General features: G+C 35.8%; 1 protein-coding gene across 8 annotated transcripts in view; it reads right to left on the bottom strand.

Annotated features, from left to right (window-relative positions):
* The window catches only part of RALYL (RALY RNA binding protein like), a 370,535-nt gene that overhangs the window by 293,280 nt on the left and 58,115 nt on the right, over positions 1-19,140 (bottom strand). Inside the window, exon 3 of one of the 8 annotated variants that reach the window (XM_071421352.1) lies at positions 15,585-18,391. The exons of the other annotated variants lie outside the window; for them this stretch is intronic. The gene's annotated coding sequence lies outside the window, so the exon portion shown is untranslated. Of the gene's footprint in view, positions 1-15,584; positions 18,392-19,140 lie in introns of those variants that run through there. 8 annotated transcript variants of the gene reach the window in all.

Raw genomic sequence — 19,140 nt, 5'->3', positions numbered from 1 at the left:
TACTCTGAAGTAAACTTTTCCTCACAGACCTTATTTTTTTTCAATTAATTTAAGTTTACCATTAAAAGTTACCTGTTTTCCTCTACTTAAAGAATACTATGTTTGCCCTATAACTATTCATACTCTCCTTTCCAGAGACCTACCATGTTGTACAAGTGGCTGAGCTGAAAAAGAACAGAAATTCTGCTGTAATGAGCAGATGATTAAATATTTGGAGAAATGTAAGTATGCAGCACTGCAGCAAAGAATTAACTAGCAGTTATACTGACCCACAAACTGCATATTGGCCCAAAAACAGCAACATGCTATTGTGTCAAGATGAATCAATGGCACTCTGGCAAGTTTAAAGAAATGTTTTATAAGGAACAGGGAACATTCTCCTAGACATTGGGGAAGCTTCATCCAGGAGATGGGTCTTGAACAAATCTAAGACCAAAGAGAAACTGGAAGGATCTAAGAGGTTAATACTAACCACAGGTATGTGAAACCATCAGAAGATTATAAAAGATTATAAAACATGATCTGAGAAGAAAAATTGAAGAACTGGAAAATTCCACTGTGAAGGAGATTAAGTGGTGTTAGGAAAGCAGTCTTCCACCCTGTAAGACTTTACTATCACTTCAAAATAGTGATCAATTCTCCATTACGTCCCTTAGGAATAGTTCAAGAAGATTTTTAATTTGCAAAAGTATAAGATATCTGAAGAGGCTTTCTGTCCATTAAGATAATGAAATGCTGCATCAAAACAACACTTCTCATTTTTTAATATTTATATAAATCTGTCCTGGATGACAAAGACACACTTGATTTGACTTTTTAAGTAAGGGAAATTAAAACAAGAAGTATTTAAAAAATAATCCATGCAAAATTTGTGGATGAGGGTAATACACAGGATCCACAGCTGACAGAATGCTGAGTATTTATGTGATAAAATGCACGGGCAATAGTATTGGCACTAGAAATTTTTGTCAGAATTATTGTTGTTGAGACAGCCTGACAAAAAGTGTTACATGCATCTGCAAAAAGGCATACTACTGAGTAGTTAATTCAATATATTGGAGTGGAATAAATGTCTACATCTTTATCTCTATAAATATCTGTATCTATAGCTTTGTTCCAAATCACCAAAAATATACCTGTTTGTCTCATTTGCTGTGAAAAGATCCCCAAACAAACATGTTAATTATTGTGATGAGCATATACACAAAAAATTATAATGGGCAGTCCTTTTTGTATACATAGTTAAACTCAGGGGTGTCCAACAAATTCTTGAAGCTCTTGAAGTAAATAAAATCCTAATACTATAAAGACATTATCTTTCAAGTACTTATTTGCAAAGAGTAACCTTTTTCCATACCTGCAATTATCTTGCTCTAAATTGATTGTTGTTGACATATGTAATTAATGCTTAAAAAAGGAGAAACCATGCACTAAGACAGGCAGCCATTATTTGAAGTGTAATTTCTGCCAGATTAATGTTGCTGTAATGAATGTTCATTGTGTATTTAAACTGCATGACAACTAGAACAAGGGCCCTTGAAAAGCTGGTTCAGTGGAAAAAATTTATTTATTTCTAATAAAAATCAGACTGAAGAGGGTAAAACCCACTAGTTTTAGTTCACATCTAAGGATTAATTGGACCCTGTATATCTACATGTCTTTTTACAGCACATTCTTCCCTATTTGTTTACACTGAGCTGTACCAGGTCATGACCTATGTCTACTAAAGTTGATATTAAGCCCCTCAAGATTTGAACCCTTCGATAGTTTAAACTTTGCAATTTGTTTTTTTAGCTGTTCATTAGTAGCTCTAGCTGGACAGTTATGATTAAGCAATTGCATCATTAATGTTGCATGCTTGGCTAATATTTTGCTCCAAGGAAAAGTGAAGACAATCCCAAGAAGAATGGGCTGCCTGGACAAGAGCCACCAGGAGTGAGGTCAGCAGAACTGAGCAGAAACCAAGGGAAAGGTAATTCCAGCAGTAGGAGATGGGCACGCATTGACCACCTACTCAAAACAGACCCCAGACTCAAATGAAGGGAAGAGCTGAACATTCATGCTAATTAGAATGTGGAGCAGGAGACACAACCAGCAAATGAGGGTTGAATACTAATTGATTAACAAGTTACATAAGCTGTAAGTAATGAAAGATGATGCTTTTTTTGTTACAATGTATAAATGGTGTAAGGGTTTGATAATCAGAGAGCCAGTCTTTTGTGGGTTACCACCGAGCTCCCTATTTCACACAGAGTAGAATAAAAATAGAAGTACCTTTCCTCGGTGTGTGAATCGGCCCTGTGCACTGTTTACGACAACAAAATCAGTGAAAAGTCTTTTTTACTGAGCAGGATTTAGACTCACACTCCTAGTACACTCTTGCTGGCTGCATAGAAAATTATGGTGTGCGTCATTATCTGATTTTTGCTTATTTTAATATACTACCTCTTATTTCCAAGGCACCTTTATTTTTTTTTGCGTGGGATTCTGAGAAGTTCAAAGAAGATTCTTTAAACATACAACCAGTTCATTCATACTTCCTTTCTTTTGTGCTTCAAAATATAATAATAATAATAATAGAAAGAACTAAAAAAGAAATAATTTTCAAGACAAATGGATTTCTCTTTAAAACTCTGTACATGAAATAGAACTGCCAGCTACCAAGAGAAAAAGTAAAAATCACTTCATACTTTTAAAGGAGGAAAGAAAATAATGAAAAAGGTAAACACGTTGTATTAATATTTGATAAATACTTTTGACTATAGGCCTCAAACACAATTACAAAAATAATTGATTTAATGAAAATTGTTTCAGATCCTTGGTACAATACAGTAAATAAAAGTGGCATCTATTGCTAGCATCTACCACCTCTGCCCATGGGCGCAGGGGTTTTGTTCAAGCACACACCTGCAAATGAAGAGCTGCCTTGAGTTAAGTTGTAGGTGTCCCTGAGCTCAGACCTGCCTCCTGATGTCCTGGTTTGGGGGTTTCCTGGGTAGACCTTGCACCTACATTGTAAGTTGTCTTTTCTCCCTTCCTGAGGGTTTCCTTGGGCTCTCCTTGGACTTGGCTCATCACTCCATCTTGTCTGGGACAGTCTATGGATCCTGTCTCTCACCGCTCTGCCCAGGTGGATCATGAAGGACAGCACTGCCCTGCCCATGCCACACCTACTCTTAATTCCCAGCTCTTTCTGCCTTGTGGATCACCTGGCCTCTTGGGGCTCCCTGGCACATACACTGTAAGCACCTTTCAAAACTGTAAAGATCAGATTAATATTGCTCACCATCACCTTGCACTCATGTTTGTATTTCAGCACAAATACTGCTGTGTAACTCAGCTGCTCGTAAAATCTACAGAACGATGTGGCTTCACAAGAGAGCAAATTTTCAAATGTGAGTAGAATGGAAGCAAGATGGAATATGTATGATGCTGTATGATGATTGTGGGGCAGCAATTCCAAGCAAGTACTCACTGAAATATTTCAGTACCTAGAAGCTGCACAGCTCATAGCTGGTTTATCACAACATGGAGTTAGAGCTCCAACCACAGAATTTTTGTGGTTGGAAGGGACCTCTTGATATCATCTAGTACACCCCTCCTGCTCACACAGGGTCAGCTAGATAATTTCCCCAGGTCCGTGTCCAGATGGCTTTCAAATATTTCCAAGGAAACTCCATAGTCTTTCTGGACAAACTGACAGTGTTTAAGCACCTTCCCAGTAAAAAAAAGTTTTTTTCTTGTGTTCAGATGGAATCCCTCATTTCTCAGCTTGTGCCCATTGCTCTTGTTTTGTCTCGTCTCTCAGTAGAGTCTGACATGACTGGAGCATTCCCCCTGTAATACAGAGAGTATGACTGGGAGGATTTCTTTGAAAGAATCCCAGACAGAAGTGCCTCCAGCATGACAGGTGTGCATTTTCATAAGCAGAGACATTCATAAGCAGAAAGGAACATTCTTTAACTTTACACTGAATGTTCCTATGTTCCTGCTTGCAGAAAACAAAACAACCCCCCCAGAAAAACCCCCAACCATCCAATCCAAACCAAACCAAATCAGACCAAACCAAAAAAACCCCAAACCAAACCCCAAACTCCCCAAACTCTAACATACTCTCAAGAAGCTCGATGTTAGTTGGACTCCACAGAAACCAACAAGCTTTTCAAAAGACAGTGAGCATAACACATAGAAAAATAGTTTTCTGACAAATGAAAAAGATCAGATGTGGAATATTTATACTTTTGAATACCATTATCAATGCTGGAACTTTATTTAGCAAACAGCTGTCTGTGAGTCAACACCAAAACATAATACCCAATAGAAGTATTTCTTTAAGCTACTTACCTACTGTGAAACTAAAATTCTCCAAATGATACCTATTAAAGTGGAAACATTAATTATATCTGCCTCCCTTATTCACACTGTTTTTCTCTCACCATTTAAGACTGTGGTAATTTGTCATGTGGCACTGATCTGATACAGTATCTTTGATGCGACCGCAAGCTCCATGCTGTTTCTTCTTAATAGACCTCAGAAGCATCTCCGTGGGTATTCGGCTGAGCTTTCTCAGCATAAAGGAGGAGAGGGCTTTAACAGCCAAAAATCAGTTTTTTTTCTGCAGCATCATATTTTTAGCACAGCTCAATGCATGGTAACTGGGCTAAAGTTAATGCTGTTTAAGCAGCATCAGTGGTGTGCTGTGGAATGCTCTGAGCAGCAGCTGCTGAGCAGCCCTCAAGTTGAACTGGAGCAGCCTCAGGACCACCTGTACATAAACACCAGTTCTGCTGACCCTGCATTGCTTCTTAAGCAGATTGAAAAAGGGAATGAGATTTTTCTTTTCATGTTGACAGTTCAGTGTCTTGCCTCTCACCTGGCAAGTATGGAATTGCTTATCACTAAAATGCTTATCACTAAAACCTTTTAGAAACAATGAACAGTTTTCATTTTTCTCATTCCACATGTACAGAAACCAACTTTTATGTTCATGACATCATGATAGATGTCTTTCAAGAAAATAGCTGTAGAGCCATAGCAATAAAATTACGAAATGCTCATCTACATACCAGTTACTGGTTTGAATTTTTTGAAACTCCCTTGACTCTAGGTTTACTGTATTCAGAGCTGGAACCTGAGTTTACTACAAGTAGACTCATTAAATTCATCCTTTAGACAATGGCTTTTGGAGAGCCTAGTGATAATATGTGGCCTCTTACTGTGTTGTGAAATCTCTTGGTGTTGACAGTAAATGATGCTTCATATGCAGTGTAGACTTGGGAGAACAAATGATTACCACAAGTCATTTTTACTCTTTTGGTCTATAGTTAGGGTTTGCAAAAGGGTTATAATGACTCTGCAAATTGACTGCCCTCAAATTACTGCAAGACCTGGCTGTGCAAGTCATATAAATACTAACAAACAAATCCTGCACTCTTCCAATTTTTTGATTCTATTAGCAGCTAAATTTTCCACATTATTGCTTTTTCTTTGCCATACCTCAATGTCATCACGTTTCTGTGTTCTGTGTTTTATCAATGAAATTTTTTAGCAGATTACTGTGTTGGACAATCAGCATATATTTTGCTTTTCTTCAGGAGATGCTTAAGTTTCTTCAAAGATACAATTTTAAGAATATCTTCCTCTTCTTCTAGTTATAGGGTAAATATTCTCTTGAAATTATGAGAAACTAGCTTAAAAAATCAGTGTAATGGTAGTATTTACTGAATTGCTTTTGCTTCACATTCCATATTCTGTTTATTTGAATTAAAGTTCAATATTTATGAAATTATTATGCTTGTTCATTTTAAAGAAGGAGAAGATGAAGAAATCAAGCCACTAGAGGCTATCACTGGAAGCACCTTGACTTCATTTTTGTTGCTGTAGGTAAATAAAAATGGCCAAACATTTTTATTCTAAGAACTGCTGAATTCAGTCTAATAAATTTCTCATATGAAATTTGATTTAAAATAATAAAATAACCCCTAGATTTGTTGAAGTATAAAATTAACCATATATAGGAGTTATCTATCCTGCTACATATTTTAATAGGAGTACTACACAAAAAGTTCAATTGTTTCCATGCAAACACAAAGTCTGAATTAACTTACTTACTGGTTTCAGCAGCAAAAATAGTTCAGGAAAAGTCAGACTCATCAAAAAAATGTCATTACTCAAAATCATGAGTCTCAAAATCATCATCAACTGAAAATAATGAATTTTATTTATATATTTTGATTTCAAAATACTGGCAAAATACTGGTGAGTGGTAATCAGAAGGCAGAGTCTCTTTCAAGCACTAGATTTAGGGATGTTTTCTTCCAAGTTATTTTTTGGAATAGTGATTAACATAGGAATCAATATTTTAGTTGCAATCCACTAATAACATATAGATGATAGCTTGCATGCTGCATTAGAAAAAAAAGAAATCATATATCTGTGTCTGTTAACATAGGCTGTTATATTTGTTGAGAATAAATGTGATATACAGATTTTATGGCAACAGTTAAAATATTCCTTACTTCAAAGTCTCACTTGAACCACATTATTTTTCATAAAGATTTTCAGAATTTTTTTTCTTCTATTTTCCCCCACTTTTCTTCTCCACTGGCTTCTATTTAATATCGGTCTTGGTTCAGCGTCCTTTGAGTTTAAGTGTGAGATTGATTGCCAAGCGAATCTTATCGTCTCTCTTGCCTACAAGATACAATAAGGAGCCTTGAGCACTGTTGCTCTGTTCTCATATTAAACAGCTGTGGGTATCATAGCAGAGCAGTTTCTCAGATAATAAAGACATACTCCTGAGTACTGGACTCTTCAGTCTATACTGGGAAAAAGGCTAAAAGAAATGTGTTAAGCTTGGACAGGTCCCTGCTAATGTGCTGTGTTTTTCTGATCATCTCTCAAAAGGAATTGTTAGAAGTACATTGAACACCTGGTAAAACTGTCAGAGGCCACAGGAAGGCAAGAATTCAAGACCAGATTGGATGGGGCTCTGAGCAAGTGGGAGCTGGTCTAGTGGGAGCTGTCCCTGTCTGTGGCAGGGAGGTTGGAACTAGATGATCTTCAGGGTCCTCTTCCAACCCAAACCATTCCATGATTCTTTGATTCTATGATGAGTTCTGCGTTAAAAGTTATGTAGCTGCAGAAGTTCTTTCTTGTATTAACATCAAATACCTCATTAAAACCTGAGAAAAATTGTTTTTTACACCAAGCCTTTTGCTTTATAAAGCAGATTTAATAAGCCCAAATAACATGAATATGCGTCAAGTATGCTGAACAATTAACTAAGGAACACAGTCTCTCAGAAAACCTATACATTTTATGTCAAGTTTTTAAGTAAAAAAAAAAAAAATTTAGTTTGAATATTTTCTGAAATTTTATTAAAGATAGACACTCAATATGACTTTAAAATAGCAAATTACAGACAAATACTTCTGGGTTTGTCAAAACAAAACACTGTGTGAACTTAGGCTCAGTGTTTAATTTTTTGAGACAGATACCACCCTCCACAGTCAATTATAGACACAGTTTCAACTGTGATGTGCAATGTTTGCTACTAAGAATGTTGACATTTGCTTGATTTTATTTCTGTGACAGAGAAATCCCCAGAGGTTGTTGTTGTGAGCAAAAAGCTTCTTATCCTGACTGTTAAAGGCTACATTTGGTAAACAACTGTGTGGAAGAAAAAGGAAAAATGATCTTCACATTATCATTTGGGAAGCTGATAAAGCCTTCTTTCCCATAAGTTTTGGAAGATGAGACAGCATACCAGCTTCCCCCAAATTACCTTCATATTATTGTACCAACTTTGTACCCTATATCATGATTTAAACTAGTTCAGTTCAGTGGGGTTAATTTATTTCTCTGAGTAAAACAGATGCTCCACCATTTTGTGCTCAAAGTGAGACACAGCAAGAGATGCTTAAACACTTGAATTTGTCCCTGATTAGCTATCTTGGAAACTAATTAAGTAATCAATAAACAGAACAAGTACAAGTCAATGGCATCTCTGATAAGCATGCATGATCTTAAACGTAAAGCAACATAGTTGTCAGCAATTACAAGGAAAGCTATACCATCCTAAGGTTCATTAAGATACACTTGTACAGCTATTAAGTGTCCATCTATTAATAGATCTTGTACAATATGTAAGTATGTGAGACAAGGGGGGGGTTTGTCTTTAGCTTCACTGGTATATAGAGTAATTTCTGCTTAATCATCAATAAGAAATACCAGAGGTACTTGCATGTTTACACACACACACACACAAATATATATGAAGCAACCTTTTTTCATACAAATAGTTGGGAATTCATGTTAAACTGTTAATTCATGTTAATGTCAGTAGCTCTCAAGGCATTGACTTGATGTGTTTAATGTGTTGCTATGGAAGCATTATATCCCTTTCCATTGCAAAAATGATATGCCTGAACATGAAACAGAATCTGACTGATTTCAATCTTTGAATAAGTCCTGAAAAATGAGCTTGATGATGAGATTTTAAATTATCTGGTTATCTAAAAACACATACAGTTCCTATTTTCAGCTAAGCAAAAATGCAGAATTTATCACAGCACTTAATCTTATCAAGGCTGTTATATGTAATTACAGGGCAAAACAAGGAAAAAGCAATCCTGTCCTAATTGCAGCCCTATTACTGAAAAGGCAATGATCTTGCTGTACTTTGCCATTTCTCCTGCAGGAACCCACAGTGTTTTCATGAGCCACTGTAGCTGCTGCTTCTTGAGCTCTGGGATTGCTGATTACAGTATCATCTTGCACATACACATTATCTTTTCCACTGACATTCACCTTATTACTTGATAAGACTTAGGTTCTGTTTCAACATGACTGTCTTTAAAAAGAGTTAAGGATGCTCTAATCACTTGCCTTTGCAATTAAGGTATTTGTGAAAGGATTCAACATAATTTTAAATCTTCTGCAGCTTCAGTGTTGGCAGAAGACCAATCAAGTAATTTAAGCTTCCTTCCCCTTTATAAATAAAAAATGCAATTTGTATATCTGTAGCTCAGAGCTGATTAGGTTTTGCACGTGACTAAAACTATGCAAGTACTCAACTGTTCAATGGAAGAGTGTCCTCTGATTTAAATGTGTTTTACAGCATACAAGAAATGTGCATTGAGACAGAGGACTAATTAAAGAAACCTAGAGTGTCACATTCCTGAATGATTAGCTTTTGAAATTCTGGTCTGGAGCTTATTTGTAATACTTTCTTGTATTTTGTACAGAAGTCAAATTGCCATCACACTGATTAAAACCAGCACACTTCCTTAACAGAGTTAATAAATGATCAGGGTGACAATTCAGCAAGGTAGATAAGCATGTGATGGATTTAGCAACATGTTGCAGGTTAGCCACAAGCCTAATAACTAGGACAGCAGGTAAAAAACAGGCCTTGATGTTTGAAACAGAAGAGGCAATTGTCAGTAAGCAGAGTGTAATTTTCTGCACTGGAATTTGGCCAGCCCAATGGATGTTTGACAGTGCAACTCTTCCAAAATCTGTCTTCTGCTCTTTAATGACTGCAAGGAGTTAGAAACTTGGGGTTTTTGTGTTACCAAAAATCTGGCAATAAGTTCATATGATTGTTCATAAACTTTCCTGAAAACTTCAAATTTCCCATATGTCCTTATAAGGATTAATTTTTAATTTATAACAATTACATAAATTATTAATAGCAATAATAATAATAGATTATTGCTAGATTATAATTTGTCAAATATTCAGCCTTAAAAATTATACTTTTGCTGAAGGAAGGTCATGATTGATTTTCTGTCATTTATGTTCAACTATGAAAAAATTCCTCCTTTTCTTATTGCTAGAGTATTATCATCCAACATTGTCAAGGCATATTGAAATACAATATTAGAATTTCATAATTTGACTTACTTTCAGGACATCAGCTGAAACTGTGAACACTGTAATTTGAATACTGATATTGAACTTTAAAAAATATTTCGTTTACCTCTTTTTTATTTTAATCCTGTGAAATATAAAAATCCATTGAAAATACATAATCCATTAAAAAATCCATAAAACAAACAAACAAACAAAAAAAAAAACCAAAGCAGAGGAATTAAATCCACAACAATGTGAAAAGTGGTTTCTGTTGATGTTATCTTTCTACATCTGTTTTTTCCTGCTTTTATGTTCTGCTCTTTCCTATCCATCTCTTATGCTTCTGGATTTTCTTAATATTTTTCTTCTTCACTCCTGCTTCTTCTCTTCTTCTTCCCTGTATCTCTTGTCCCAGATTATCTTTTTTGTCTTTCCCTTCCCCTTCCTCAATTAATTTCTATGACCTTTTCAAGTTGCTCATTTACAATTACTAAGAATATTTTGCTAATTCAAAAAGGAAAGTGAAATTAGCTCCACCGGTGATGTGAAGGAATAACCCTGCTGTAAATTTAGAATAAAGCTCAAAGTTTCATGATTGCTGTATCACATGACAATCTCACGTGAGCTCTCAGAAAATCTTGCAAATAAAAGCAACTACTCGTGTGGGCAGACAAATTAGCTTAATTTTCTCTGGTGACATTTGTAAAGCTGTTAACCTGTGTAAATGTTTGACTGATGAGGATTTAACACATGGCAAGACAACATGGTATATTGATAGGTACTGAAAAAAAAATAGAAAAGGACAGTGTAAAGTATGAAAATTATTGCAAAACCAAGATTATTTTGACATTGAACTCACATCTGTTCCCACCTTGGTGAACTGATTATTTTGCTTTTGACATTTAAACCCAGTACTCATTGATAGCTTTTACATACCAAAAAACCACCAAAAACAAAAGCAAAAACAAAATTAAAACCAAAACAAAAACAACACAAAACCCCACCAAAAGTTTAGAAAATTTTATTCCCCAAATTCTTTTGAATTTTATAACAATCAGATTTTCTACATGGCTGTAGCATTAGAATTCTTAATTTGTCCATGAATATGGAAGAGGGTCCTTAAAGAAAAATGTTTTGCTACCATCCTGGTAAACCCTATACATAGAATACATTCCAGAATCTGCAATGACATAAATTAGGTACCAAAGACTTTAACTACAATAGAAAGTGAAGAGAGGCAGGACATGGGGTCAAGCACCATCCTATATTTGCCTGTGCTGTATGATCATTCATGCACTTTCTGACATGGCAAATTTACACTTTCCCAGCAATGCCAAACACAGTATGGGGTACAACATATTGAAGGAACTATTCAGTATGTATAAAACCTGTTTGAACACAAAGCTTAGACATGTCTTAGGAGAAAAAGTAGCCCTAAAGAAGCAAAGCAATCTGTGCTGAGCACCTCTCAGGCTAGAGAGAACTTTCCAGAAGTAGTGTGAGAGTTTGGTTCCCAGCAGGAAGGCAAGCGAATGCCAGGATATTGACATGACCCAGCAGGATAGGAAGTGAAAACAAGCAAATTTCATTTTAAGGTGCAAAATGTTGATGGTTTTGGATCTTCTTTCAGGGCTGTAACTCTCTTTCAGTTAAAGAACTGCTCTTCTCCCCCTAAAGACTGAACCTTACAGGGCAGCATCACTTATAGCCATCTAGGAAGGAAAGGCCAGGATTACATTTTCTTTGCAAGCAGGGAGAGACTGCAAGTCACATCTCTATTTTCATGAGAGTGCCTTAGTAATAATCTATAGGTTGTTTCAGAAGTGGAGGGGTGATAGAAAATATTTCTTTGCCATTATGGATTCACTCTCCATGTTATAATTCAAGATTTCTAGTGCCAGGAGCAACAACAAAGGAGAATAAAATGCAAAATGCTGGTTAGGACTTTCACCTGCAGTGGGAAAAACAACAGCTGTAAATTATAATCCAAATCCAAGCTCTGTCTCAAACAGCCCTTAAAACAATAATTAATGTTTCCCCTCCTGCATGTGCCTAGAGCACTGAGCTAGAAAGCGTCATGGTCACAGGGAAAGATATCCCTTCTATATTTGGTTGTCTGCTTTTTGAACTGTAAGCACATTTTAGCATGTGTATTCACCATACAATCTGATATTAATTTTAATTATTTTCAGCATTAAAGGCCCATGACACTATTAGCTGACCATTAAAAGTCATCTATAGCTCATTATCAGTGATTAATCACCTGCTGTCTTATAATTAATGTTTATTAGGGGAACAGCAGTTTAATAGCTGTTCCATATTTTCTGTGCTAATCAAGGAAACTTAAAAGGCAGTTATAATGGACTCTTAAAAATTTCAAATGGCATTTTTTGACATTGACTTTCATGTCTGAGGAAGTAAACTGTCACTGAGAAATAAATTTACCAGCTAAAAGTGTGTAGAAAGAACAACTTTAGAGGCTTATTTTTCTGTAGTGGGCACTGAAACCTTAATGGACTATTTTCTTTTGTAGAGACTGCCTTAAATTTACAGACCTTTCCAGACATTAGTCTGGTCATACCAGGATCATCTTGCCATATTTGGCTAATAGGCCTGTGACCATCTTTCACTTTTGCTACAGGGCAGTATCTCCAACTTGCAAAACCCATGAAAATATCTCATGTTTCATACCAGGAGGGAAGCAAAGAAGAAGTTTACGTCTTAACCTGATTGATCTCCACAGAAATTTCTCCTCAATCTTTATTAAAACATACAAGAAACTAACCCATATGATATGTATTATAATTGATTTTGTCACCTGTTGATCAAGTACCCACCTACTTGTTCTCACATTGAGGTGAAAATGTCTGCCCCCCAGAGTACACCCAACTTCCTGATGGTCACAAGAGAAAACAAGTGCCATTCTCTTGCAGGTGGCAGCTGTAGCACTGTGGGAGCAGTTAAGTTTGTTTTTTTCTTCCATCTCTTCTGTGAATATTTCCTGAAACCCAGTATCCAAATTCCCATCAGAAATTATTCTGTGCCATTTTAAGTGTACTTGTTGTACTGCTCAGATAGCATATATGGTTTTGTTTCCTTTTTTTTTGTTGTTTGTTTTTTTTTAGTTTCCTTAGAGTTCACATATATCCTTCTAACTATACAGAGCACTTCTTTCTCTCCACAGCCTCCGGTTTGTTTGGCTGAATGAAGCAATGCCTTTCACACTTACTGGGTATCAAAAGTTCTGTATCCCTATAACCAGTTTTGCAGCCCTTCTCTGCCCTTATTCCCACTTGAAATGACATTTCCTAAGCAAAGCTATTGTCTTTAAAAGGAGGCTTTGCTGGTCTGTGTAGTTATACCCTCGCTCTGTTGAAAACATATCTGATAAATTCTGGTTATACACTTGTCTTTTCCATAGCTGCAAAATATTCATGTCTGACATTATTTCTGGGATTGCCCCAAGGTCCCTCTCTTGCTCAGGAATCTATTACCTACTTTATGATTAGAGATTACATTAAGTAACCATACATTCCTGGCCTTGCCTTTTTACACTACGATACTTTGGGCCATTTCTATTACTCCAGTCTTTTATGTCATTTATTTCATTCATGATGTATTCCTTTGAGTTAAAATGATAAAGGATAGCATTATGCTATTAGCAATCTCTATCAGATCTCAGCTTTTGTACAAGGGTTGTGGACTGGAACATTAATTAAAGCTGATTCTGGAGAACTCCCTGTGGGCCATTCCCTGGCACAGCAGTTTCCTTTCCTGCTCTCTCTTACCACTCTGCTGTTCATTTTAGCTTGGAAGTCCTAGTCTCCTTCTTCTCTCACTAATCTTCTCTCACTTTTCATGCGATACTGCTAACTTTGAGCAAGCAGCTTTAAGCAATCACCTAAATTTCTTAAAATATAATCAACTTAATACAGGTGCAGTATGCACGCTTTGAAAGGAATTCTCCCATTTGGAGCAGTGCCTGAATTGCTACATAATGACAGAATTTCCATTGTTTCAGCAGTTTTGTGGATAAATCTGTGGGGATTTGTGTTGCAGATTCTCCTAACTATCATTTGCACCATCTTAGCTGCCAAAAGTATACTTAACTACAGTCTGCTCTAATGGGTTTTTCTCAGTTAAAACATCCTTAAGTTAAAGCTTTCACTGAGAGAATTCCTTTAGGTCAAAGAAAGGAGAAACAATGTACTTAACAAATATTAACTGCTGATTAGTTATTACCTGCATTTCAAAAGATTCACAATTTAAGTAGCAATAGTATCACCTTGCAGACCAAAAAACCATAACTTGTGTCCTACAAATATGTGCAGAAATCAAATTGAACATTTTTGTTCTGGGCAGTTTTGAAACCAGTGAGTACAAGTGAAATTCTAATGAATTTGTAAAGAATCTATATAACTGCTCTTCTACTTTAAATATGAAGTCCTAAACTAATCTGATGAAGTGAATAATCTGAGACTCGTGATTTCTGCTGATTAATATGTACATAGAGAACTGTATGAAAGTTTGCCTGGAATATAGTCCATAGGTTAAATTACTCATGCTCCTCAATGCAGTACTATACATCTAACAACAGTCTTCATATTAGTGCGAAGGTCTGTCTCTTTCTACACCCCTTGTTAGTAAGATTATTGTCTCTGGTCACCATTCTTATGGTCTCCCTTCCTTTCAATAGTTATCTGCAAGGTTTGAAGATAACTGAAGGTCTTTTCTGAATCAGAGGAGGGATTTCAGCCAGTGCAGCACAAGAAAAGGGCATGCCAAGCCCTGTTGGGGCTTCCCTGGCTGCTATAAAATGCAGTTTTTACCTCTCAAAGGGAGAAAGCAAACTTAAAGTCCTGTCCTTCCACAAAGCAAAGAAACCTAAAAATAAAGGGTGAAAAAGTCTTGCAGATTTATTGCGACGTTTTCACATTTTTTTCCCATTTCTCTTTGCTTGCACAGAAAATGGTCAGCTGAATTCAGAAACCTTTCTAGGTATCTTAAATCTTGAATTAGGAATAGAACTGGGAGACATCTGAGATTTCCAAGTTTTGCCCACTGACTTTTTTCTTTGAAGTAACCTCAAGGCAGGCTGAGAAAGGTCAGGTGATTGATGAAGGGTTTTTTTGCTGTGAAATGCTAAACATTGGTTTCTTTCTTCAAAAACTGTTTTTGCTTCTAAAGGGAGGTTTAATAACAGAAGTAATTAAAAACTGAGCAGACCTATCCATTTGTATGAGGCTATAAACATACCAATAAGCCGGCATTGCATTGTTTTGCCGGTGCTATTTACCGTGTTTGGGTTGCATTTACCTCTAGATAAAAAGGAATTATTAGCCCCAGTAGAAAGGAGATTCTGCTTAATCTCAAGCATAAAGGGAGGTCTAGGGGTTTAATAGAGAAAATGCTCTTACTTGGGAGCGAATGCTGCTCCCAAGACAGTGTTAAGAAAAAATTTTTCTTTATGAGTTAACCCCATGAAAGCTCTGTGCTGACAAACAACCAGAAAGCTTAAGGGAAACTGTGGCCCTCTTCACTTTAATTAGAAAAAGAGTTAGAATTTAGCTATCCAGGTATATTTATAAAGCCAGTAAGATACACTATTATGGCTTCTAAAGCTATAACAGCATGGATTAAGGTTGTAATACGTTTATTGTACAAACTGCATTTGATGGCAGCTTAATGGCAGGGAGGATGAGAGAACAACATATTAGACAGCACAATAACAAGAAAAAAAGTTTGTATTTACATAATCCTTTAGCTCTACATAGTCATCTGTGATTACTAGTCAAGTCATAATTGTAACAATTTTAAGGAGGAATAAATAAAAGTCATGACTTTCACTGCAAAAAATAGAGAAATGGAGGCAGAGGGATATTATGACCTCTGACTTTTATCAACACAAGTCTCATGCTACCTGAGTGTCCCAGTTAGGACCCCTGTGCATATCTAAGAATAATTTTCTTTACTCATTTCTATAACAAAATAATGGTTAATGTATTTTGCCTGGCTCTCATACTAAAAGAAATGTCAAGATGAGGAGCAAAATAAACTCTTCTGCTGCTGTGCTCTGCTGTTCCTGAGGGCTGGTGGACTGCCTGCAATTCACACAGTTCTGTTACTATCCTGAGGAGATTCTAGGAGCAAAAAGCCAGAGCTGGTTAAAATTTTCCTTGGGGATTTCTTCTCCTCTAGTGCAACCTTCTTGTCCTCTTTGACCAGTTCTCAAAAATGGTTATTAATAAGTTACTGTCTACACCTTTTTAAGGTGATAGTTTCAGAACTATTTTCATTTCACAACAGAATTGCAAGCAATTCCCAGTGCTTTAAGTAACTTGGTGGCAATTCTCCATGGTAAAATATGTCTCTCTTTGTTCATAGAAGAGAATTCCTATTTCAGGAATGAAATTTCCAAAAAATACCAATCAGGAGCATTAAAAAAATAAAAAAAAATTAAAAATTAAAAATCCATCACTTGTTCAAAAAGGCAGATTTTCTTTATCCATGCAATTACATTCAGGACCAACTTTGTGTTGAATAAAAAGCCAACAATGAAATTTCTACCCCTCTCATTAATCTTTATATCATTCCATCCTTTATTTTGAATTGGGTTGAACAAATTCTCTATCACAAATTCACATATTTCACAGAATAGAAAGAATTCATATATATAGAAATAATTTTTCATCCTCAACATGTAACATGCCAGTCATATTTTGTCACAGAGGTTTCTGCTATTTCTTTTCCAGACCACACAAAAATTCAACACTAAAATATAACAAATAAAAACTATCACAAGTTCAGTAGCTGCATTTATTCTGCCATATAAATTAGTCTGTTTTAAAGGATTTGGAAGATTGTTTTTTATTTCTTGTATATTTGTGACCTATGAAAATCACTATTAGCAATACTAGGCAGGAAACTGGTGCCATGAAAACAGCTGCAACATACTGGAAAGAAAAGTTACTGCATAAATCTATAAATATTGGGCAACATGGTGTCACTATTCCAGTCAGGGAATTTATAAGAAAGCAATTGCTTATCTTTTTTACAAATATTTTTTTAACTTTTCATTTTATGTTTCCAAATTTAAACTTTTAAAAATGTATTTAGTGTTTGAATTCTTTTGCTCCTGTGTAGTTTTTTTAAACAAAAATTAAGAACAAGAGAGGGAAAGAATGGGATTGGTTGTTAATGGCAGTAATAAAAACAGCCTGTAAAATTCAATAATAAAATTTATTTCAAAGCAAAATACCTAATCAGAATGAATTATCAAGTGGAAAACCTTGGACATTTTTATACAGCACCAAGAGGCACTCTAGTATTCAAAGCAAAAGCAGTTATATGACAGTTGGTAGCCCTGATACATCCATAGGTGAGAATGCCTCACCCTGTTTTTCCATGTCCATGCTATCCTGCAAATTTATGAATTTTTTTTAAACTGACATGAGAAAATATGACTGCTGTATATTGCATAACTGGGCACCAAAATTCCATATATTATCTTGTTCTTATTTTTTGAATGAAATAATCTTTTGGAAATTTATGACTCAATATGCAAAATGATCCATTCAAATGGTAACATTAAAAAGGAATCTGTAAAAGAAACTTGCTGAGGTTTCTGTGAGTTGCCCTTGAGATTCATCCTCCTGTACTTAATAAATCTGCCACAGGGTGTGTGCATAAGTCCTGTACCCTGCCTGAAGCCACGTTACCTAAGATTCACTGGGCCTGCACAGCATGAGAAATGATAATTGCTACTAAAGATAAGGCTAATGAGCAATGATTCAGTCAGGGGAACAAAGCAGCTCTGCTGCTGCAAATGTTGCCCTTTGGGTATGATTTAGAGGTTTCCTACAGCAGTGGAACAGGAAGAGTCCAGAAATTTTTTACCACTTTGTCACTTCAAACATGGGCTCCCATTTCAGTGGAACCCTGCTTTCAGTTCTAGTTTTCCAGCACCAAAGCCTGGAACCTGGGAAATTGGATGAGCTGGGGAAGCCCTTCAGAAGAGACACTCTCATGTTGTTTAGTGGAAAACCCAAACCTGCCTGGTTTTACCCCAGTGATTTATGGTAGCCACAGGCATAAATATTGATTGGTGATACTCAAAGCTGCTACTCCATTTGCCTTGTGGCTAATGTCAGCCCCTCTCCCTTTCATCCAGTGAAAATTAAACTAGCTTCATGAAGTATAACTGCTTCCACAGGGAGAAAGGAAAAGTACATCCACAATGAAGATATTTTATTAATGCAAAATTATGTTACTATGGCAAACTGCTCTTATTGACTGCATTTTTTTGCCTTTCATTAAAAAAAAAAGTAAAAGTTTTTGGTGCAATTCAGGTGCTTTATTTTCTTGTACAGGTGTATTCATCATGCTGGATCGTGCTTTATTCTCATACTGATTAGAGCAAAAATATGTGGCATAGCTGAGACCTAAGTAAGACTCAGTCATTTCAACCTTTAACCTGAGGGTTGAAGCATTGGTCTGGTGAGATGGCCCAGAACTGTGACTGTTTTCATTTCATCTGGAATGGAAAATGAGAGTCTGAAATGAGCAGCTCTGAAACGTTCATGTAATTCTTCTGCATTTCATGTGAAATTAAACTTCCCAATCAATTGTTTGGGGTCTCTTGTAAATTTTCTAAACAACAGAAATTTCCTAACATTTTTTATAACCATCACTACATTCTCGCAATTTTTTTTTTAGCTTGCAAGAAGCTTTTCTTTAAATGGGTCATTCATAAAAATCTATCACTGTAAATAAAAAATGTTGCACACATATTTTCCTCACATAAAAATCAGAGGTCACTTAACATTAGATTTGAGCTCACACTTATATTTGAAATGCTATGTTGAACTTGAAGAATTATTTGCTGTTTGCTTTTTTTAATCCAAATTAAGTCCACAAACATTATCTGCTTTATATTCAAGTAAAAGAATTAAAATCAAGTCACTAGATCTCTATTAAATTGATGAATATATCTTTCAGATGTGAAGATTTCTTAGTTCAGGACAATCTTAAGTCCTCTTTTATCTGTGTCATTGAAGTCTTGAATTTCACATTCTGACACAAGCAGTACTTTATATAAATCTCCATAGGTAAAGGCTAGGCTTCAGCTCAAGAATGAAGACACTTAAATTAGGTGCCTACATATAGTTTCTTGTTTATGTCCTATGTGTCTAAGTAGCTATTAAACACAGACAGCAAAGCCTACACTTATACTCACATCAACATACAGCAGACATACATTTTGTCAACAACTGACCACCACCA

This window comes from Agelaius tricolor, unplaced genomic scaffold, assembly GCF_023055355.1.
Source record: "Agelaius tricolor isolate 1412-34295 unplaced genomic scaffold, bAgeTri1.0.p SCAF_2, whole genome shotgun sequence".
Taxonomy (NCBI): Eukaryota; Metazoa; Chordata; class Aves; order Passeriformes; family Icteridae; genus Agelaius; species Agelaius tricolor.
Note: the sequence above shows the minus strand (reverse complement) of the source record. Positions and strands in the feature narration are given on the sequence as shown.